This window comes from Petaurus breviceps, unplaced genomic scaffold, assembly GCF_028583685.1.
Source record: "Petaurus breviceps papuanus isolate PSGF00001 unplaced genomic scaffold, PetGlider_PUasm1.0 582, whole genome shotgun sequence".
Taxonomy (NCBI): domain Eukaryota; kingdom Metazoa; phylum Chordata; class Mammalia; order Diprotodontia; family Petauridae; genus Petaurus; species Petaurus breviceps.
Genome location: NW_027186390.1, coordinates 13,004,142 through 13,027,386, shown reverse-complemented (window position 1 = coordinate 13,027,386; position 23,245 = coordinate 13,004,142). Strand labels below are relative to the sequence as shown.

At 39.5% G+C, this 23,245-nt stretch overlaps 2 long non-coding RNA genes across 5 annotated transcripts in view; one reads left to right on the top strand and one right to left on the bottom strand.

Annotated features, from left to right (window-relative positions):
* The window catches only part of LOC138173559 (uncharacterized), a 57,513-nt gene extending 45,148 nt beyond the window's left edge, over positions 1-12,365 (bottom strand). Inside the window, exon 1 of the long non-coding RNA XR_011171436.1 lies at positions 11,798-12,365. This is a non-coding gene — a long non-coding RNA (uncharacterized lncRNA). The remainder of the gene's footprint in view (positions 1-11,797) is intronic.
* Positions 375-23,245, top strand: part of LOC138173558 (uncharacterized) — a 36,918-nt gene continuing 14,047 nt past the window's right edge. Inside the window, exon 1 of one of the 4 annotated variants that reach the window (XR_011171434.1) lies at positions 375-7,161. This is a non-coding gene — a long non-coding RNA (uncharacterized lncRNA). Of the gene's footprint in view, positions 7,162-19,923; positions 20,042-23,245 lie in introns of those variants that run through there. The other 3 variants (XR_011171432.1, XR_011171435.1, XR_011171433.1) reach the window with 3 other exon arrangements.

The window sequence follows — 23,245 nt, the reverse complement described above, 5'->3', positions numbered from 1 at the left end:
ACGTCCTTCCTGAACAGATGGGAAAAGGAAACGATTTACTAACCATTTTTGCATTCACAGTAGTCTATCACCCAGGATCAGTCCCTTCTCCTAGCTTCCTAATCTTCCCCCACCATTACCCTAGAAGCATCTATTCCCTACTGAAATGCCCAAAGACTTTCCTCACCAGCCCCCCAATACATCCTCCCCCTCTCACTGAGGTACCTCTGTGATGAACTATACAAAAGATTAGTGTAGGCTAAATTACATTTTTAAAAGGTGTCAGTATCTTCTTAGGAGGTATTCTTTGTTTTGTGAGAGCGTGCACTTGTAATAAGACTTGGCCGTCCCAGATTCCTTCTCTTTTAAAATATTCAATTTATACTAAATATACATGTGTCCACACACACATATGTATGTGTGTGTACATACACAATACGGAACTGCTGCAGAGAGGGCCACTTAACCGAGTATAAGGAGGAAAATAAAAGAAATCCTTTCTTTTAGAAAGGAGTAGGTAGCTAGAAGTGTCTGTCTTCTGGGAATTGTCCTGCTAGGAGGAACACTGAACTGATTTCCTCATGTGATGTAATTTTATAAACTTAGTCCTCATGCCATCTTAAGAAATGCATCTAAGTTGTCTTCTTTGTTTGCCTTGATGAATATTTGCTATCAAAGATTATTTGTTAGGTGTAGTTGTTTTAGTGAAGAAGGAGCCCAAAGGCAGACAGACGTGTCACTGGGAAAGTGTTTTGGCAAGAGACCTGTAGGTTTTTACATAATAGGAAAACAAATGGGGCTCCTCCCAGCTAACATCAAGGCAAATACACACATATATTTTGTTTAGTATCAGTCACATTGTCTACAGTCTGTGGAAGTAGGTTAGTTTTCTAGTAAACATCACTGTCAGAGATGAATACTGTTTTTTCTGGAACGAGCTCAGACTCATTCCTTCAAGACTGATTTGATCCATCAGAATACTTTAAAAGTCAGTGTTAATACACTAAAAATAACATTTCCTCCCTTTAAAAAAAGCTGAAGGTTGAAAAATCAAATTTCTTTTCTATTCAGTTTTGTGTCTTCTGAATTTTGGAAAATTATATTTCTTTTAAATTTCATGCCTCCTCAATGGTGGCAAATCCAGATTCTATCTCTCTCCTTCCAAATATATTTTTATTATGGTAAAATAATCATGGTTTTCTTATCTTTCTTTTAGTTCTTCCACCAACTTTCCTGTTGATGTCTATATGGTCCTGCTAATTGTTCAGAGTTCAGTCAGCATGTGGTATTGACAGTTTGCTGTTGGTATCATAAAACTGTGTTTCAAATTTTAATTTCTCTCTGACTCAAATAGACCTTTTTTTCCAAGTAGATTTTTAAAACTCAGAGAACTTTCTCTAGCAGATTATATTAGTATTAAAGACAGGTCAAGTGTTGAATTCAGAGTTTTTGGCAGTGTCCCTTTAAAAACAAATTTCTCTGATATCCCTAGATGGGCTAGCCAGATATTAACATGACTTTCAGTTTTATCCACCAAACAAACAAATACTAGAGTGTCTGCGCTTATATAAAAAAGAAAATGAAAGATGCATATCTTGTACTCTTTGAGTTTCTTAGGAATATTTGTAGGAGGTTGTGTATCATACATTGTAATTTTTGGTATATTTGGGTCGACTTATTTCCACCCCTAGTTTGGTTATTTTGTATTATTTATATATGTTTTGATATCAGGGAGAGAAGATCCTGCTAAAGATAAAGCCCAATACAATGAAAAAAAAAAACCAGCATACTGGTTCAATACCACTTTTCCCTTAGAAAGTAGAATGAACAAAGATGCTTAAATGAGGAAGCATGCCAAAAGGGAGAACTGAATATGTCTATACATTTTAAATGCAGAATCAATGAATATCATGACTAGAAAGGACCTTCAAGGCTCCTACATGGAGGCTCCGATAGATATAATATCCCTGCCAAGTGGCCTTCCAGATTCCATCTGAAGACCTCTAGTGATAGGGAATGCATTCTCTCCAATGGAAGCCTGTTCAACTTGTGGGAAGTTCTGATTCTTCAGTTATTCCTTCTGTCATGCTGGACTCTCTGAAGAGCTTTATTAGATTTCTCCTCAATTCTGCCTTCTGGAGCCAAACAAGACAAGTTTCCCTCTTTCATGCTTTTCAAATACTTGAAGGTAGCTATCATATTCCTCTTAATTCTTCACCTCTCCAAATTAAACATCCCCATTTCCTTGAGATGTTCATTGTATGGCATGATCTCCAGGTGTCTACCCATACTATTGGCTCTCCTTTGGAAGAGCTCCAGGTTTTCCCTGTCCTTTCTGAAATATGGTACTTAGAAATGAACCCAATACTGCAGATGCGGTCTGGCCAGGGCAGAGGAGGGTAAGACAATACTCTCCTTGTTCTTGATATCATGCATCTATTTAAGCAGTCCAAGGTCCTTTTAGCTTTGGGGGTAGGGAGGGAACCATACCCTAATGATGAATCACTTGGAGATTTCAGTCCATTAAACCCACAGTTCTATTTCACAGGAACTGTAATCTAGCTATGCCTCCCCTAATTCATATAATTTAAAAAATTGATTTCTTATTTCATTTTATTAGATTTGCCCTGTTCTATACTATTGATATTTTTGGGGATCCTGACTCTGTAATCTGACCCATTTTGTGCCAGAGTAGGTAGTGTGATTTGAGAGGTACCTGAAAGGCCCTTTCCTTATCCCTCCCAACCCGCCTCCCAAAAATAAATGTACCACATTCATCCTTACGAGCTGGTGATGATAAACATACTTCTACCATTAGTGATCATTTCTATGGCCTAACCATTATTTGCTCCCAAGTTTCTCTTTTCATATACAAAAATCCCTGGGAAGGGGTACTATGTAAAAATCATTGATATCATATGAATAGATTTTATTACATATTTTCCTCATCAAGTAGTCCCAGGAAAGTATTGGGGAGGAGATGGTAGAGGGAGAGGGCACTGAATATGACAGATTCTACTCCTGATAGAATTATAATTTCCTTGAAGACAGGGACTTACATTTCTTTCTTTCTTTGTATCTTTACCATCTATCACAGCACCTGATGCATAATAGTGACTTATTATATGTTTGTGGACTGAATGATTGATTAGGAAAAGACAAAAAACCCAACAACCACGGGAGCGGTATGTATGGTGAGATAGAAGTGACTTTGCCTAATTCACCATTTTTCCTAGAGCCAGAACTGTTTTTGGACATGTCCAACAGTTTTGCTTCATAACATAGTATAGTGGAAAGGACAATGTATTTGCAATCAGAAAACCTGAGTTTAAATCTGTACTCTACTACCAGAATGGTCATAGTCCATTTACCTTTCTGTGCCTCAGTTTCCTTAGCTGTAAAATGAAGGAGTTAATATTAGATGATCTTGGGGTGGCTAGGTGGCACAGTGAATAGAGCACCAGCCCTGGAGTCAGGAGGACCTGAGTTCAAATCTGGCCTCAGACGCTTAACACAAAAACTAGCCGTGTGACCTTGGGCAAATCACTTAACCCCAATTGCCCTACCTTCCTCCCTCCAAAAAAATATTAGATGATCTTTAAAGTCCATTCTAGCTCAAATTCCTATGAACTGTGAAATCTGGAAGAACTAAACTTGCATAATATGAAGAACTGGAAATGACTGAGCTCAACCTTGACAGTTGCTCCATTTCTTAGTTTCTAAATAGGAAGCAACTACCTATACTCTGCAGACCCTTCCCAGTAGGGATTTGTAATCAAATAGCTGTACAGTTATCGTATTCTCTGAACCAAAATATGGGGCACGTGGCCTGACAAAGCTTTGATAAAGGAATACTTTACTTTCTTGAAATCGACTGTTCTGAAAATCATACAATCATCAAGTTGTATGATTGCCACATGTAACACAGAACCTAGTAAAAGAAGAGAATCTGGGGGGAAAGAGGTCTATTTACTGTGCTGCCATGCAGAAAAAACACACACACATACACATAGAAAATATTTACATCTGGCAGAAAGGAGTATTTGTAAGTAAGATTATACAAATGTTTAGTCAACTTCACTGGGACCTCTTACTACACAGAGCAGCCAAAACAGAAACAATGGATGTGTGAAATATAATCCTTAGTAGAGGAACGAAATCATCTGTTTACAAAATAAACTTGTCCAATTGCCACTGTAGAATGGGGAAAGCAGTACCCTATAATCAACCCGTGTTAAAACAATCCTTCTCTTATCGTGGGTGGAAGCTGTCTATACCTCTCAGTAAAAAAAAAAAATACATACAAGGTGCTTAAAATGTTGAAATATTGTCAGTCTCTAAAGTAGGATACAAAGAGTGGGCCCCTTCCTTGGGAACGCACACAAGTAATCCATGTGAGACCACAGGAAAGTAAATGGAACAGAAAAATGGAGAATAAATGTTTATTGATCATGGAATGTAGCTATAATCCAGACCCTGCCAATGAATGGAAGACTGGAATCCAGTTAAGTCTTTTGTGGGTGTCGGGGGGTATGGAATGAAATCAGGGGAATCAAACACCAGAGAATTACCTGTAGGGAAGATTCAGGGATTCAAGATCTGGTAGCCATAAAGGTCAGGGTGGCCAGGATAGGCCTAGGAATTACTTAGGATAACAGGCAAAGAAGCTAATGATGTCCTGTGGAAAGATAGGGTCTTAACCATAACTAGTGAGTGTATTTCAGGCTACAGACCTGGACATAAAATAGTTTCTATTCATATAGTGCTTCATGGTTTTCTCACAACAAACCCACGAGGTCAGAGGTGTATTTTTTCCCTCATTTTACAGGTGAGGCTTATAAAGGTTAAGTGATTTGTCCAAAGTCACCTAGTTACTGAGTATTAGAACCGAAGAAGTTTAGACTCTTACCTAACTCCAAGTTCAGTATTTCTGCTTTATCAAATTATAGACTGAGAAAAAGACACTTCATAGTAAAATTCTCTGTGTGTGTGTGTGTGTGTGTGTAGATTAGATGGCCTCAATGATCCTTTCCAGCTCTAAATTAATGACCTGTGACAGAATCAGACCAGATTAGACTGACCTTTGTATCTCTATAAATTTGGCAACTCTGCCTTATTTTTTTCTTTTACTTTTGATTTCCTAGCAAAGATACAGAATGGTGCAGTGGGGATACTGTAGCTAGAGATACCTGGTTTCAAGTCCTGTGGCTGATGTATATACTGTCTGGGGGACCCCAGGTAAGTCATTTAACTTTTCAAGACTACAGGCAAATTTCTAAGAAGATAACATGCAGAACAAATGTTGACCTGCTTTGGTTGAGGATGTTTCTTCCATAAGAGTCCCTATATCAATGAAACTACAGGTCTGATTTAATAATAACAATAATAAAGATAAAGCTTTTCAACTTTGAACTAGTTGAACTAATAGATGGAAGGTTCATCTGACTCTAAGATATGGAAGCAAATCCCATTGTCTTCAAGGTCTATTGGGGTTAGTGGCAGTGAAAAAGTGAGAGAAAACAGGAAGAAACCTTTCGGGGAAGGTTTGAAGGTTTTTCAATGTAACCTTTTCCTGGCCTCCTGGGGTATTTTCTTCATGTGACCCATTGTCTGACCTGTTTCCCATCTTTCATTCTTAAAAATAGGATCCATTTAGGGACAGAGGGAGGAGAACAGTAGGAGGTGGCAAGATGGATGGTAAGAGGAGACAAAGATTGTGACAAGTGGTAGTTGCCATCAGTTGGTACTGTCTGCTTTGCTGCTTTGTTCAGCCATAATCATTTTGGTTGTTCCATTTAGTGGGGTTACAACTGTTTGTTTTTAAAGGTCTTTTGTCAGTATTTTTTCTAACCTTGTTCTCTCTGTGTATTGAGTGTGGGTGTTCTCCATGGTTATTTTCCATTTCTACAGAGAATTACTTACATGGCTACTCAATTTAAACCTTGTCTACATCCAGTGTACATTGAAAAAATCCATTTTTCTTTCATCCAAAAATAATACATATGATGAAGTACAGGCAGAATGCCTTGGAGGAGGGGGAGGGTTAAACATCTTCAAATTATTTCAATGGAATTAAATGGCTGACCCTCCAGGAAAGATTTGACAGGGATGTGAAAATGGTCTCCTACTTACCTTAGGAAAAACTGAAGCATATGTTGGAGAAGTGACACTTCTTGTTGGTTAAAGGGTGAGTATAAATAACATAAAGGTGGTATCTGATCAACTCTCAGCTGCATTACTAACCTTCTGTAGAAGTCTAGGACTAGGTGTCTATTGGGGCCTCAGTATCTTCTTCTCTAAAAGGGATAGTTATATATTTGCCTCCTTCCAACGTGAAACTGATTCTACAAGATCAATTGGTGTAACAACAGAGAATGTTCAGAGTGGAAAGGACCTATACAAATACAGGAAATTAAAAATGATGATTATAAATCGTCCACAAAAGTTTTCTGGAACTTTAAAGTTTAATAAAGTGAACTTTATTAAACTATAATTGCAAAATTCTACCCTCACAGGCACTGATAGGAGTTGTGTGTTCATTTGGCTCAGAAGAGAAGGGTGGGTGGTAGTGGAGGGTAGGGTGTGACTGAGAGCAAAGGGATTGGATCGAGTCTGTAGAGAGAATCAGATTGAAGGAGCCAACAAAAACACTTACTGGCATTACACCTGCTCTCTTATTTTTTTATCATGGTTTTTGTATAAGTCATCCATCCATGCCAGAGTCAGACAGTATTATTACAGTGTTAGATAGAGAGGAATAAAGTTTAGGAAAAGCATTATAGCACAAAATAAATACGTGTAAGTTTGTATATGTATTTAAAAATTGCAATATATATCTAGAATGCACATATATGTGTGTGGTATTCATAAAAGTATAGAAATGTGGGGGAAAGTGCTTATTTGTACCCTGGTATAAATAGGATTTTAAAAATAAGGAACTTTCAAAAAATGCTCTTTGAGACTTGGAAAAGAAATATAGAGCTTTTCAATTAGAGCCAATCAGAACACCCAGAGCAGGCCTTTAAGATAAAGATCCTTGATGGGAAATTCCCCATATGAGCAAGAGTGGAATGGGCAAGTTGCCTGATGTTAGTGTTGACAGGAAAAAGGGAAGGAGAGAGTATTGGATTCAGAAAAAGTGAGGAATTTAAGTGACTTGGGGTAACTTGGGTGGAGCAAAAGGTAAGCAAGAGGACTTAAGCCCCATCGAAAATAGCCAATATCTCTGATAATTTAAATCTATTTAAAACCCAGAAACTCATTAGAGACCCTTTATCTACCTTTGTGCCGATGCAATCATTTATTTTATAGTAAACAGTTTATATGCCATATGCTGATTCATGAATGGAGGTACTCCTAAGTAATTGGCCTGGATTGACATTTTATGAGGAATTTATTTCCTTGGGTCTCTTTGCTTGGGCCGGCATAGCCTGAATCCTATGTTTGAATCTTGTTAGGATAGGAGGAAAATAACCAGGGGAAATGACTATGGCCCTCTTGGGCTGTGGAGGGGGCAGGGAAAATCAGAGGCCACAGAAGGGGAAAACAGGGGGTTGGGAAGGAAGAAGGATGATCGTGTTTGTGGGGTTGTTCATCTGGTTTTTCCAGCGTTTGTGTGTGTGTGTGTGTGTGTGTGTGTGTGTGTACTCGAATGCACACCTTTAGGGCAAATGGTTCTGGCTGTACTAAAAAGAGGGATTTTCATCAGGGCTTGCCTTTTGGCAAGCTGGCTCTTAGAGCCCAATTATGTGTGTGGTTACTGGGAAAGAGGAATAGCCCATTCAGAATCCTTACAGCTTGGCCAACTTGGAACAGAGTAACCTTTCCAAGATAAGAGAAGGTGAAAAGAATCAAGACGTTTATTATATTTAAAAATGGCCAAGAAAACATTTTGGGATTTCCACCTCCCCCATCCCCCCACTTTGATAAATGGTTACTGAGAATGTATGGGAAAGAATGTGAATTAAAATAATTAATGATTTGTAACTGTTTATTTGAGGGTCATGCTTAATGGTATCATCTGTGTTTCCTTCTAATATCTAGTAGGATGCAAGGTATAGACAAATTCCAGATTTGATCATTAGCTGTGATAAGCCCTGCTGTTTCATTTTCATAGAAATTGATGCTGTGTGTTTCCTGTGATATACTGAATTCAATGGAATTGAACCTCCAGGTTGGAAAACTGAACTAGTATTTCTTTATGGCTCTAGTTCCTGGTCAAAAACAAAAAAGGGCCTTCTCTGTTCTCTCTCTGTGTGTGTGTCTCTCTCTCTGTCTCCTGTCTCTCTCTCACTGTCTGTATGTCTGTCTCTGTCTTTGTTTCTCTGCCTCCCCTGTCTGTCTCTATCTCTTCTGTCTTTCTGCCTCTATATCTCTGTCTCTTTGTTTCACTCTGTGTGTCTGTCCTTTGTCTATTTGTCTCTTTCTGTCTGTGTTTCTATCTGTCCCTGTGTCTCTTAGAGTCTGTCTGTCTCTCTCTATCTTCTCTCTCTCCCTTCTTCCCTCCCTCTGTATCTGTCTCTATGTCTGTTTCTCTCTCCCCTCCCTTCTCCTCTCCTTTCTCCCTCCGCTCTCTGTGTCTCTCTGTATCTCTGTGTCTCTGTGTCTCTCATTTTCACCCTTCTAGTCAGCTAACTGAGATGGAGCTGTGCCCCCATCTAGTGGGCAGAATCAGGAAATACACTTAAATCTTAGCGTCAATGAAAAAGAAAATAAAGTCCTGTTTTGCCCTATAGATGATATGAGTTCATTTGACTTGAATCTTTGCAAACTGAGAACTCTTGTGGGAACATCCACAGCAGATGTGTCCCGAGTGGGTTAGCATCTGAACAGTGGTGGGCGGTCCACACCTATAGCACCTTGGACCAGAATATGCAAACATGAATTGCAATATGAATATATCCTCATTTCATAGTCTATCTGCATCTTTAATGGTGGGAGAAGGATAGATGCCGAGGCAGTGAGGTCAGTGGAAAGAGCCTTGGGTTTGGGTTCAGAAGACCTAGGTTCCAATGCTTTCACCTACTGACCTATATGACCTTGGGTGTATCAATCACAATCTCTGGGACTCCGTTTCATAATTAATAAAAGGATTAGACTAGATGGCCTCTAAGGTCCCTTCTATCTCTGAATCTGTGACTGTATAATTCCTTCTTCCTCCCAGTACTTCCATAAACAATTATGTAAACTTCCCCTAAAGAGTTATGACATTGTCCTCATATAGAATTAAAGAATTTTAAGGTAGGAAGGGACCTGATGCTTCACCGAGTCCTTATTGGCAGATTAAGAAACCGAAGCCAAAAGGCACAGATTGACTTGCCCAAGGTTGTATAGTTAGAAGCAGAGTTGATACTAGAACCCAGATTTCCAGATCTTTCTGCCACGGCCATGTTGAATAATAGAAGTGTATGGAGGAGAGGTGTGGGTGTGGGTGGGCAGAGATGGATTGATTTCAACTTGATAAATTGAAGTACTGCTTTTCTGAATTTAAAAAGTAAAACAGAAGTGTAAAGTTATGGTAAGGGGAGGCTGGAGGCTGGAGGAAGCAAAAGAAAGCCACCGGAACAAGACCAGCATTAAAGAAATACTCCATATTATATAGTAATTGATGACTTAAAATGTATTTTCATATACGTAAGTTGGATGAGAATAATCACTCAGGTTTAAATAGTGCTATATAAAGATAATGTGCATTGTGTCTTTGGATCTTCATCCTGAAAGGACTTAGGGCAGGGGAGGAAATTGTGGTTGCTCAGTGTGTCCTACTCTTTGTGACCCCATTTGGGGTCTTCTTGGCAAAGATACTAGAGTGGTTTGCCTTTTCCTTCTCCAACTCATTTTACAGATGAGGAAACTGAGGCAAACAGGGCTAAGTGACTTGCCCAGGATCACACAGCTAGTAAGTGACTGAGGCTGTATTTGAACTCAGGTCCTCCTGACTTTGGGCCAAGTACTACCTACCAGCTACCTCTTCGATATTTATCAGCTATGTGACCTTGGGTAAGTCACTTAACCCCTCCCATCTCAGTTTCTTTATTTGAAAAAATGGGGATAATAACAGCTCTATAGCACAGAGTTGTTGACGTATCAAATGAGATAACATATGTAGAATGCCATACAAATGCTGTTATTATTGTTGCGGCTATTGGTGTTCTGGCAATGTCACCCTGGGTAAGGCACAGAATGGTGCTCTAGAAAGCTTACCTCCTCACATATCCAGATCAAATCCCCCCAAAATGGTATCTGATGCTTCTCAGGATTTGTGTTTTGTCAGACAGCTATAGGCTTTGGGCATTTCCCCACCCCCTAGGAGATCCCCGAGTTTCTTCTCCCTGCCACTCTGCAAAGGGACTTCGGTTTTGTGTGACCTTGCTGCTGGTCAGAGTGAACACTTTTTACCCTTGTGTTTGACAATTCTACCTTTGGACAAAATGCCAGCTGGATATTTGAACAAATGTGGTTGGCGTAGGCTTCAGAGCTGAACTTTTGATAGGAAAAGGAGTAGCTGAGGTGACTGAAGTGAGACTCTCTAGGTGACAAGGCTGGATTGATTGGGGCTGACAGGAGTGGCTATGTTATCTGGAGATATTTCCCTGGTATTGTGGAAAGCTTCTGTACCCACAGCCAAATTCATCTGCCACCCTGGGGATGTGATTATCTCACAAGTGCCACACCCTCTGGAGTTCCTGCCTGACTGCAGTTATATAAAAAGTCTTTATTAGCAGCGGGAAAGTGTGTGATTTGTACTAGAGGAACATAAAGTTCATTGTTCCCCTCAGCTCTGGGCTGCCTAGAGCTCAGTCTGTCTGCCCTGGAGTATCCACCACTGGATGCACTTTCTATAATCAAGTTTCTCATTTGTTTGGGGGAAATACAAGAGTATTTCCTTGAGTAGGAAAGAAAAAAGGGGGTTCTTCATTTCCCCTTTCTCCCCTTCATTTAAAAAAAATTATAGATTTATTGCAGACAAACTCCTGGTCACATCTTTGCATTTCCCTCTCTTTGGAAAAATGAAAAAAAATTACAGTATATATTTGACGTTTACACAATGCATACCTTTTTAGTCTGAAGTCAGCTAGAATAGATACTTTGAATTTTGAATGCAGGTAATTTCTCAATTCCTTTTTACTTTTTCTGCCCTGACGACCTCTGAACTCAAAGGCAAAACTCCAAGTACAGAAAGGCCAAAACCTTACTCTGGAGAAGCCTAGGCAGCCCGTACTTCAGGGCAGCGGCAGGATCTCCTTGCACTGGACGTAGGTTATGCAGCTGCAGGAAAGCTAATAGCTAGGTTCATCTATTCTTGCCAGCAATTTCTTTCTTGGCCAGACAGTCCATTTTTTTGGTGCCTTTGTCTGGCTGTCTCTTTCTTAAAGGACTTAAAAAATAAAGCAATTTTCCTTTATTATACATGTGTACCTATAGACTTACTTATTTTCTATCTACAAACATACAGGTTTAGATGACATGTATGTACTCACATCTTAGCTGACCAATATTATCGATGCCAGGGACATCTTAATGACCCTTACCTGGGTACTTCAAGTAAGGAAGTAATGAAAACAAATAATAACAGCAGAAAAAACTTTTTTCCTCCTATACAACCCAATCTCAGGAATCTGTTTTTGTTAATGTTCCAAGCCCCCAAAGGAAATCCCTCAGTGTCCCTTCTTTTCTTTCCCTAAAAGGAAGGGCTTTCTGTCTCCTTTGTAACCTTCCTTCTGAAAAGGAATCTATGCTTCTTCCTCCCCCTGCCCCCTTTTGTAAGTAAGTGTGGGCAAGTAGTTGGGATATAGAGGAAATCCTTGTAGGCACCTACCTCAGCCTCAGATCCTTTGCATTAACCAGGGGTCACCAGGAGGCTCTGAAATCCAGCTGCTTTGAGCTCTCTCTCTCTCTCTTCAGAAAGGTAACAGGGTCTCGGAATTCTTTGGTTTTGGCACGAGCATTGATAGCAATACCACATATTCAGACAGTGCTGGTGACTGGAAGCATGGGGTCCATTGCATGCCTGCCTCCATTTGATAGTAGTCACGCTGGAGATTCTAGAGGATTGTGAGGCAGCTGTTCGAGGAGACCAATGGAGCTCAGAGAGCTGGGTTTGGGTCTTGTTTCGGATCCTTTGCAATCTTATGCACACTGTGTTTGTACAAGTCCTACAGAAAATCTTGTGAATCACCTCACTTCTAACAAGCACCCAGTGCAGCTTTCAAAATTGCCCAAGGATCTTTTTGTCAGTTCAAAGGAAAAATGTGCTATTTCAGTCCCTGAACATATCTTTCTGGCTGTAGAATTATCACAACGTGTAATATGCACATTGTGCCCTGGTGTGTGTGTGTGTGTGTGTGTGTGTGTGTGTGTGTGTGTATGTGTGTGTGTGTAACATTTGTGGTGGCAAATGCTCAGGAGGCTATATTTTCTGCTTTACTCTCTTCTTAAATAACCCCCTTCCCCAATGCCCCAAACCAACCCCCCACACTATACATTTCAGGGTAAAGCTTTTATTCTTGGACTTTGTCTCAAAGTGAACTTTTTGAAAAGCTTGAACAAAATCTTTCCAGTTGCTTTTGTGTCATGGGAGGAGACAGCATGGGCTTTAAATGTTTAAAATTTTTGAAAACTGAAATAAAACTCTAGCACTTTGTCTCTTGTCTAACTCTAAGATGGTGGAACTTGATGGTGGAGTTTTTCCATGTGCTTTGTTGTTACCTTCCCATAGGAATCTCCCTTTGAAGTCAATGGAACCTGTGTGTAGGGCCAGGCAATGGGGCCCGGCAATGCAGATGGTGGGCGTCAGTGTCTGGAAGACAAGAGCCAATATTGTGTTATCTCAGTCCTCATTAAAGAAGTTGCTCCCACATTATTTAGAAGAAAGTTACTAATGACTGATAGATGTCTTGGACTGGCAGAGAATAGAACTCTTCTAACTAGAGTTAGTCTGTGTAGTTGACTATAGAAACTTTAAAGTATAGTTGGTAAACCGAATCTGAGCTCAGGGCATTATTTAGCCAAGAATTGAGCAAAAGATTTAACTAAAGAATGTAAAAGCAAAAAAAATAATTTTTTTAAAATGAGGTGCTCTGACCACGAATAGGAGATGCAAGAACCAATCAAATGACCAACTTCCCATGTGCATAGCTTAGAAAGACCTATGGAAGAAACACCTGGTTTGATTTGCTGAATTGTTCAATTTTTATCCTCATGTTTCAGCAGCATGTGGATAGAATCAGCCTAACTGGCAGTTTGTTATCCCTTTTTTGAGATTGTTCTGTTCAGTCAGTAAGTACTTTACTTCAGAAAATACCTTATTTGTGCCCAGCTGAATATAATTCATTATTCAGGCCAGTGTGGATTTTTTTTTTTTGGTCTTTCGTAGCAGTTAACTACTTACTAGTTAACTGCATATTAGTTAATTTACTAGTTAACTACTATGTTGCACAGTTAGGTCCTGATTAGTGCAAATAATGAATCTTACAGCATGAATTCAGATTCACTATATGATATTATAATTATGTAAAATATGGTAATTGGTTCTAGCCCAATTACTCAGAATATACGCGGTGAATCCTATTGACTACTTCATTAAGTGAATTCTTCACATTAATCAGGACCTAGTGATAATACAAAGAGCGCCATCTTAGGAAACAGAAGATTTGGATTTAGAGGCTGGATTTTCCACTTTCTAGCAGGGCTTTTTGAACAACATTACCTTACTGAGTCTGTTTTTCACGTGGAAAATGAGAGTTGGATAAGTTGTCCTAAAGGTTCTTCTTATTTTTCTCCTTTTGTCAAGGCAAAGGGAACAAGTTGAAACTTTTAAAACTCCTTTGAACTGCGTTAACTGAGTTAACAAGTCCGCATACCATAGAAAGTTCTGAAAATAGCTATTTTAACTTTCTCACCTCTCGACAGTTGTTGACGCCCTTCCCTGGCCTTTTCTTTCCACACCCACCAGAAAATGTATCAATCAAACAACCCCCACACTTCTGGATATAACTTTCCCTTCCCTGAACCCCACATACCAAAGTCAAGAATAGCAGAATTTAAGGGTCTCCTGAAAAAACAGACTTTCATCTGTGTTGAAGCATTGATTACAAGGTATTGTCACTGTGTGTTGGAAGAGAGTAAATTACTCCATTTGGGGAGGTGTTTTTGCTGTATTGAGAAAAAAATCACTTGGAGTAAATGACCTCTTTCGGTGCTCTAAATTACATTCCTGTGTAACGAAGGAGTTAGCGAAGCTCTCAAGAGAGAGTTATTGAAGCCATACTTCTATAGGGGAATGAATCTTGTGCAGTATTTGAAAATCCTTCTAGAGACTCAGGGACTTTTGCCACCCGCCCAGGCACAGCAGGTACTGTTGCCACTCAGAATTGGAAGCAGCTGGATGTGTGTACCAAAGGGAAAGAAATATCCCCAGCTTTCCAACGAATGTGGAGTTGTGCCCTCCTGCCTTTCTTGGGATTATGCAAAATTGGGTGGATTTTCCCTCTCCCTTTGAGAACAAAAGCCAACGGACAGGTCTCTTTGACTCTGGGTAGATTGGCAGGGCTTCCCTAATGAGGCCCAAGGTGCCAGAAAAAAAAGAGAAAAAATCTTGGTAACTTCTCTTTGATTTTTTTTTAATTTTATGAGCCATTGATAATCATCTCAACCTCAGCTACCAAATACAAATAGTTCTTGTGGCTCTTCTCCAGACATTTACGCTTTTTGAATTATATTAAACACACATGGGCCTGATACCAGGACCATAATTGCTCTAGTGTCAACATGCTCCTACTCTTTCTGCCTCCTTTTTGTATTTCTGACTTAGGTGGTGGCTACCTAAGTCAGTGGTAATGGAGAACTGAAGAAAGCATTTGGATGGTTTACTCAGAACTCACTTTTGCAACCAAATGAATTGGTTGGAGGGAAGGGGGTGGGTAGAGAGGAGAGAGGCAAGAAATAAATATCTATATAACTACTTCAATGCCTCTAGTAATTTTCTATGTGTGTAAACAGTCTTGGTAATCTCTGCACATACAATCAGTGTGCTAATGTCTATGGGCTTTGGAAATCCCACATTACCTTTGAACAATGGCCCTCAAAATCTCCCTTCCTGGCAATTGAGGCTCCAGAGGCTTGGGAAGTTTTATTCTGGTTTTGAAAGTGAAAGAAGCTATAAGACACATGTTCTTTCCCATGATTCTCTGCAAATGCCATAACTTTGAGAAAAAGTGACAAAAATCTTTGTAACCTAGTGGATAGGAAGGCCCTCTCCAAGCCTAGGTTTTTTAGAAAACCTTATAAATTCTATAGCAACAATTTGGGAAACTGATAAAGCATGATCAGTGATACAAGGAATGAAGTAGGTTAATTAGATGATTCAAGAGAGAACTACCTTCTTGCTTTGATTCTTGTAGATGCATAGTGTTGGGCACTGCACAGGGCTTGGCACATAGTAGGTGCTTAAAATACACTGTTTTCCTTCCTTTAGGCAAAAATGTTTTGAGTCTATGAATTATACAAAATGATTTCTCTTTTCCAGTTCCAGTTTAGGGAAACTGAATTTGGCTGACACCATCTAAGAGATCAGGAAGCCCAAGTGATCATTTAAAACTCAATGATAAAAATGCCAGGTTTTATATTTATCTATGTCTACATCTCTAGCTCTAACAATATCTATACTTATAGCTCTCTATAGCCAGACACTTTGAAAATAGGATCATAGTATAATATTTAGAACTTTTTGAGGAGCCTTAGGGATCATCTAACCCAACCCTCTCATCTAGTAGATGGGGAAACTGAGGTTAAATGAGGTTAAATTACTTCTCCGAGGTTATATACGGGCAGAGACTGTATTTAAACCTATTAGACTGAGACCTCCTTGAGGGCAGGAACCATATTTTTACCATCCTTTGTGTCACAAATGCTTGGCACAGTTCCTGGAACCCCATAAAGACATTAATAAATGCTTGTTGATTTCAAATCCATTACCAGATGGAACATTCACAAGAGATGGATTCACAAGTCATGGATTAAAACCAGTTCCTGTGCATTTAAAATGACCTTGGTTAATCACTGTCATAAAAACTTATGTAAGTAGGAGAGAACCATAGATCATGAGTGTGCATTTGTGGGTGAACATACATCTCTATATATTATATGTATGTAAAAGTCCTATAATATATCTATTTATACACACCCATGTGGGACTCAGGTCTTCAGGTCAAATAATCCAACTCCTGAATTTATTGGGAATGCTGCCTGAGTAAAGACTGTAGAATCAGCCCCTTCCTGGTGCTAACAGGAGCAAACAGTTTAGTTACCGTGATATATGAAGTCCCATTTAGAAGGCTCTTTATTCACTTGCTAATAACTTTCTGCCAAATTCTCCTTTGGGGCTGAAACTTTTTTGCTCTGGTGTCTTGCCATGTCAACCCAAAGATACATTTTTTTTTTTCTGGACGGTTGAGGCTGGAGCTGTTTAGCTTTTCCTTGAATTGCAAGTCCCCTCCAAAGAAGAAATTATTCACTCAATTTTTAAAGTTCATTTTTCTAGTAATCCAAAATGTACTAAATAATAAATGTTAATAGCTAACCTTTATATAGTGTTTTAAGGTTTGCAAAATACTTTACATATATGTTGTTATTCTTATAACAACCTTGTGAGGCAGGTGCTATTATTATCCCCCTTTTACAGATGAGGAAACTGAGTCTGATATTAAATGACATTAGAAATAAGACTTTCCTAACTCCAAATTCAGCATTCTATTACTTTGCTAACTAACTGACTCTCTCACACAAATTCCTTCCAAACCCCTATAAAGTTCAATGTGAGTTGACAGAAACCAAGACCAGATCATGGTCCTACATAATATAATTCCCCTCTTTAAAATGGCATTTTCAGTCTGCTCACATAGAAAGACAAAAGGCAAAACAGCCGCTGAGGAGGCAGCCCTTCCTTGCTAACCAGTTTCTTCTAGGCTGGTGAACACGCCTGCCTTCATCTTCCTGGATGAAGGTCTGTTTATGACTGGGAACCTGCTTTAGGAATTCGAGCTATGACTCCACTGGGGCACTCAGGAAGGGGCAACCGGAAATGAAAAATCAACTTAAACAAACAGCAACAGTTGAATTTCTCCAACATTTTAATAAAAAATGTGTCCTTTGGATTAGTCCTTTGTTCCTCCTTGTCACGTGGGATATGATCCAGCTGGTCCTTGTCTTCTTACCCCATTTTTAGTCATTATGAACAAATATTGTGTGGTCTGCTTTAAAAAAAAAAATTTTGGGAAGAACCTATGGACTAGATGGACTAGCTCCTCTAAGAATACTTGAGGCCCATCTACACATGCAACTTCTGGTCACCAAGGAAAAGCAATACCCAATTAATACACTAGCATCTATTAAGCACCTATTAACCACAGTGCCAGGCACTATGGGAGGTGCTGAAGAAACAAAGATAAAGATGAAAAGAATTATTGCCCTCAATGAGCTTACATTCTAATGCCCATATGTGATTAAGTACCTTATTCTAACATTTACATAGTAGGGATCTATAAGGTCCCTCCGAAGTCAATATAAGCCAACCTTGGAAGAGAAGGGTGTTCAGGATGACTAGCATCTTTAGTGTAAAGACTTGCTGAACCTTTTCTGGTTCATCCATATTTGGTGTCTCCCTGATTCACTTGATTCTCACCTGTGGCTCTAAGAAGCTGTAGCATGTGCTGAAGCTACACCCCGGTAAACCCTACTTGGCAGACAGGCTAAACCAGGTTGAAGGTAATGACAATAAACCTTCAATGAGTTAAGGGGACGTCTACCCAAACATGTGAAGACTTCCTGTGGTGGAATGGGGAGATGAGAACAACTTGTTCCAATGACCATAAAGGTGGATGAAGCGGGTGCTATGGAACCCCTTGGAGCTTGGTCAGACATTGTCAGTTGTCCTGACTTTTGTTCTGCCCCTGGACTTTGATGATTCTGGAAGAGAGGGTGAGGCTGATGACTTTGTGAAGCTCTGCCTCCTTTAAATCCAATTCACCAGCAAGTCAAGACATCACCCCATGATATCATTGGTCCTTTTGGAAAACAAAGGACAAACAATAACGAGAAGCCGAGGGAGCAGAAAAGGCCTCTTTCAGAAGGTGGCATTTAAGCTCAGTCTTGCAGGTAAAACAGGGAGTTCGGAAAGTAGAGATGAAGAGGGAAAGAGTTCCAGTCAGGGAGGACAGATAGCTTCTACAATGGCCAAGAGATAGAAATGGGGAGTTATATGTGATTACCACCAAGTAGGCTGGAATGACTGGATCACAGAAATGTGTAGAAAGGAGTAATGAGTGAGAAGGTCAGCAAGGAAGGAAGGGACCAGGTTGCAAAGAGCTCTGAGTGCTGAAAAGAGTTTCTAATAAATCCTACCCACTTACCCCAGGCTTCTTCATGTTGCCCTTTTGTGATTTCCTTTCCCCTTTGAGGCTGTCTAAAAGATTCATCTTCGTTAGATCTCACCAGTATGAAAATATTCATGGGAATTTGGTGGGTGTGATATTGTCAGCTGCCATCTTCCTCTCTCTACAGGGAGCCCTGCATTCATCCAGTCCAGGCCTTGTGCCTATCAATCAGAAAGATAGCTTAGGCAGCTGTACCCTAGGAAATTATTGAACTTTCTTGCCATGAAACTAGACTAGTGGGCTTTATTGTCAATTTTGAGGCCCTACACATAGGTGTCCTTTGATAAACGGTGTTGACTGACCAAAGGAGAATATATTTTTCTCTCAATCAGTCCTCTAGCAGATGTGATAGAGCCAGCATGTGTGGCCTTCTGACATCTGGGTGGCTTGGAAGGGTGTGGATTTGTGTGTGTGCATGTGTTTCTTTTTTGGATTAGCCCCATGTGGAGCAATGCTCATCCCCACCCTTGTTGAATGACAGCCAACCCTCTTGGGCTGTTGGTTTTCTCACCTGCATGTTTGTTTATGAATCTGGAAAGGAAAGGCAATTTCATAAGTGTACTAAGCCAACTAGAACCCAGAGGCACTTGAGAATATCTGAGGCAAGGTCTACACAAGCAAAATTATGTGGAGAGTTGAGCAAATTATCTGGACATTTTAGAATCCGATTCCTACCCTGCCCCAATTATGAAAGAAGAGATAAACTCCTTTTTTGGCTAGAATTATTTAGATAGGCTATCTACATTTAGTAAAGCAAACATTTAGCTGTGAGTTTACATCTTCCAGGCTATGTTCTGCTGTGGTGAAGAGTACTGAATATAAGTCCCTGGACTATTGTGAAGAAAGGACTTTGTGTTTTTGTCATGACAGGTCTGGAATCAGGGAAATCTGAGTTCAAATCCAGCTCCAGACACTCACTTGTTGTATGCTCCTGGCAAGGCACTTAACTTTTGTTTGCCTTAGTCTGCTCATCTGTAAAATGGGGATAATAAGAGTTATTGTAAGGACAGGAGATAATAATTGTAAAGCTCCTGGCACAAAGCAAGTGTTAGATAAGTGTTAGCTGCAATTTTTATTGGGAAGGTAGATGAAACAGTAGATAAAGTGCAAAACCTGGAGTCAGGAAGACATGAGTTCAAATTTGATCTCAGACATTTACTAATTGTTGACCCTGGGCAAGGGACTTAACCTTGTTCGCCTCAGTTTCCTCATCTGTAAAATGAGCTGGAGAAAGAAATGGCAAACTACTACAATATCTTTACCAAGAAAACCCCAAATGCAGTCACAAAGAGTTGGACACAACTGAAAAATGACTGAACAACAACAATAATATTTACTATTTATATTATTATATTTATAAATATATTGATATCCTTTTGTTATATTTATATTTATTATTATAACTCATGTTAACTCTTACTACAACTTCATACCACCATTAATGTTTCTTCCAAATTCTGAAAAGGATCTTTTTTTTTTCTTCACTTAATAGTATTTTCTGTCATGAGTCTTTTGGAATTGTCTTAGATCACTGTATTATTGAGAACAGCTACGTCTATCAAAGTTGGTCATCATACCATATTGGTATTACTGTGTTCTGGTTCTGCTCACTTTACTCAGCATCAGTTCATGTAAGTCTTTCCAGATTTTTCTGAAATTTGCCTGCTCATCATTTCTTTTATTGTTTTGTTTTGTTTTTGGAGGGAGGAAGGCAGGGCAATTGGGGTTAAGTGACTTGCCCACAGGCTACTAAGTGTTAAGTATCTGAGGTCAGTTTTGAACTCAGGTCCTCCTGACTTCATGGCTGGTGCTCTATTCATTTCGCCACTTAGCCACTCTGCTCATCATTTCTTATAGAATAATAGTATTCCATAATATACATATACCACAACTTGTTTAGTCATTCCCCAGTTGATGGGTATTTCCTCATCACCTCTGCTCAAAGCCCCTCAGCTGAAAAAGGGTCATAAGTCCTCCTCTAGGATTATTTAACATTTCTTAGGATCACAAATAAGGTGAAATGACATTTGATATGGAAAATGGATCATTTAAAACCCATTCATGGAGTTATTAGAAAGCTATTCAATGTAAAAAATGTTAGGAAGAGGCAGCATGGGACAGAGGATAGATGATTAGCCTCAGCGAAAAAAAGAATAATTTATTCTTCCTTTGACAGATACTGGTTGTGTGACCCTAGGACAAATTGTTTAACATCAGTAACCCAAACAACTCTCTAAGACATTATTATATTGCAGAATAGTTACTGAGTCAAATTGGTAGGATGGTTTCATCATAAAGAGTTGTCTACCCTGATGAAATCCCCACGTCTGGACCACACCTCCCCCATCAAAAAGTTATTAGCCTCAGAAAGTTTAGGAGTATGGATCTTACAGAGATGGATTATAGGTCTGGACCACACCTCCCCCATCAAAAAGTTATTAGCCTCAGAAAGTTTAGGAGTATGGATCTTACAGAGATGGATTATAGGTCATAGATTTAGTGTGGCAAGGAATTTCAGAGGCAGTCTGGTCCAGTCCCTTCATCTAGTTGAGGAAGAAATTGAAACCCAGAGATTTAATTAATTAGTGCCTTGTAAATATCATAATCAGGACATAAACCAAGGTCCTCTGACTTTAGAATCAATGTTCTTCATTGTAACTGTAGGAAACTAATACAAGGCAAGAGATTATCTCTAAAAGAAAAGGGTTCTTATTTTAAGAGCTCAGAGGTTTCCCATAGAAGAACTGGGATTGGCTTCCTTCAAGACCCAAGTTCTTCTTCACCACTTGCCATCTCTCCATAAGCATTTATAATCTGGTTTTCATTCCCACCACACAATCAAGACTGCTTCTCAAGGCTTCTGATTAACTAAGTCCAAAGGTTATTGTTTTTTCCCCTCTTTTTCATCCTTGACCTCCTTGAATCATTTGATACTGTCCACACCAGGACTCTCTCCTTCTCTTCTTCCTTGGCTTCAGATCTTACTTTCTTGCTTGTCCTCCAAACCTAATTATTCCTTCTTCTCTGGTTCCTTCTCAACTCTTTAAGGAGCATTCTTCAAAGTTCTGCTTTTACCATTTTTCTCTTTTCTATCTCCATTCTTTTCTTTGGCAATTGAACTGACTTTCTTTGCTTTAATAATCCTCTCTGTCAATGAACTCCCAGATATGTATCTTCAGATGACCTCTTTCTTAAGCTCCAAGACTCTCTTAAGTCTTGTATTATAACTGCTTCCAGGACATTTCCACCTGATTGGACCATCAGCCACTCAAATTCGATATGCTCCATAAGAAGCTTATTATTTTTTGCCTAAAAATTGCTCTTCCTTATCACTTCATTATTTCTTTCAGTGACAACCACCTTTCACCCAGGCTCCCCTGTTATTTTAAAATCTTTCTTCTTCTACACCTATGGTGTAATGGAAAGAATATTAGATTTGGATTCAAAGGAACTGGATTCAAATCCCAGGTGTTACCTATTACCTGTATGACCCCAGGGAAATCACTAACCTCTCTGGGCCTCATTTTCCTTATCTGTAAAAGGAGGGGACTGACCTTATCACTAAGATCTCTTCTGATACTAAATCTATAATCTCATTACATCCAATTGGATGCCAAGGCCTATTAATTCAAGCTCTACGATATCTCTCTTCTGTCCCCTCCTCTTTATTTCTTTTGCAGGGGTGTATGGGTGTCCAAGGAGGACTAGTACCTCTGGTATAAGGGCTTCCCAAGCCCTTTTCAGGGTTGCTCATTCACCTTTGGTGTTCACCTTCACCCAATACTCACCTGTGACTCCGAGAAACTGTAGCATGCACAACAACCACACCTCAGTAAAACAATCTGAGCAGGCAGGCTAAACCAGATTGAGGGTAACCAACAAAGCTCAAACCCATCAGTGAGTTGAGGGGGGGTGTCTACCCCAAGCATGTGAAAACTTCCCCTGGCATAATGGGTGGATGAAAAAATTTGTTGCAATAGCCACGAAGGCAGCTGAATCAGGCTCTATGGAACACTCAGAACTTGGTCAGACATTGAAGAAGCAAAGATCATCTATTGTATCACAGCCATCATCATCTTGACTTTTGCTCTGCCACTGGATGTCAGTGACTCTGGAAGAGAGAGTGAGTCTGATGACTTTGTGTAACTGCCTCACTTGAATCCAATTCATTTTCAAGTCAGCACCCTGCGATGTCATCAGTCCTTCCTCTTTGAAAATGACGGATAAACAACATTTCTTTTGCCACTGACCTTTTCAATCTCTCACTTAGATAATTGCACCAGTTTTCTAGATGGTCTTCTTTCCTCCATCTTCTCCTTTCCACCTTTCTTCAGTCTATCCTTCAAACCCTTGCCATTCTTATCTTTTTTATACATACATCTGACAAAGTCATTCTTTTGCTCAAATCCTGTTAATGGCTCATTAAAATGTCCTGCTGAATAAAGTTGAAACTCCTTTGCCTTCCACTAGGATTTCCCTACCTTGCCAGCCATTTTTCACGCTTGCCCAAGACTAGTCTACCTGTCATCACCGCACAAGCCCTATGTTTTCTTGCCTTTAGGCTCTTTTCCCCTTACTCTGCTCTATTTGCTGAATGCCCATTGACTCTTTAAAGTACCACATTAAAATGCTGTCTCCTCCGGGAAGCTTTCCTTGATTCTTCCTCCCCCCTACTATTTACCCCTCAGATCTGATACAACATGTTGATTTTGCCCATCTTTTATGCGTTATTTTGTATCATAGTTATGTGTATATGTTATAGTTATATATATATGTGTGTGTGTGTGTATAGATAGATAGATAGATAGATAGATAGATAGATAGATAGATAGATA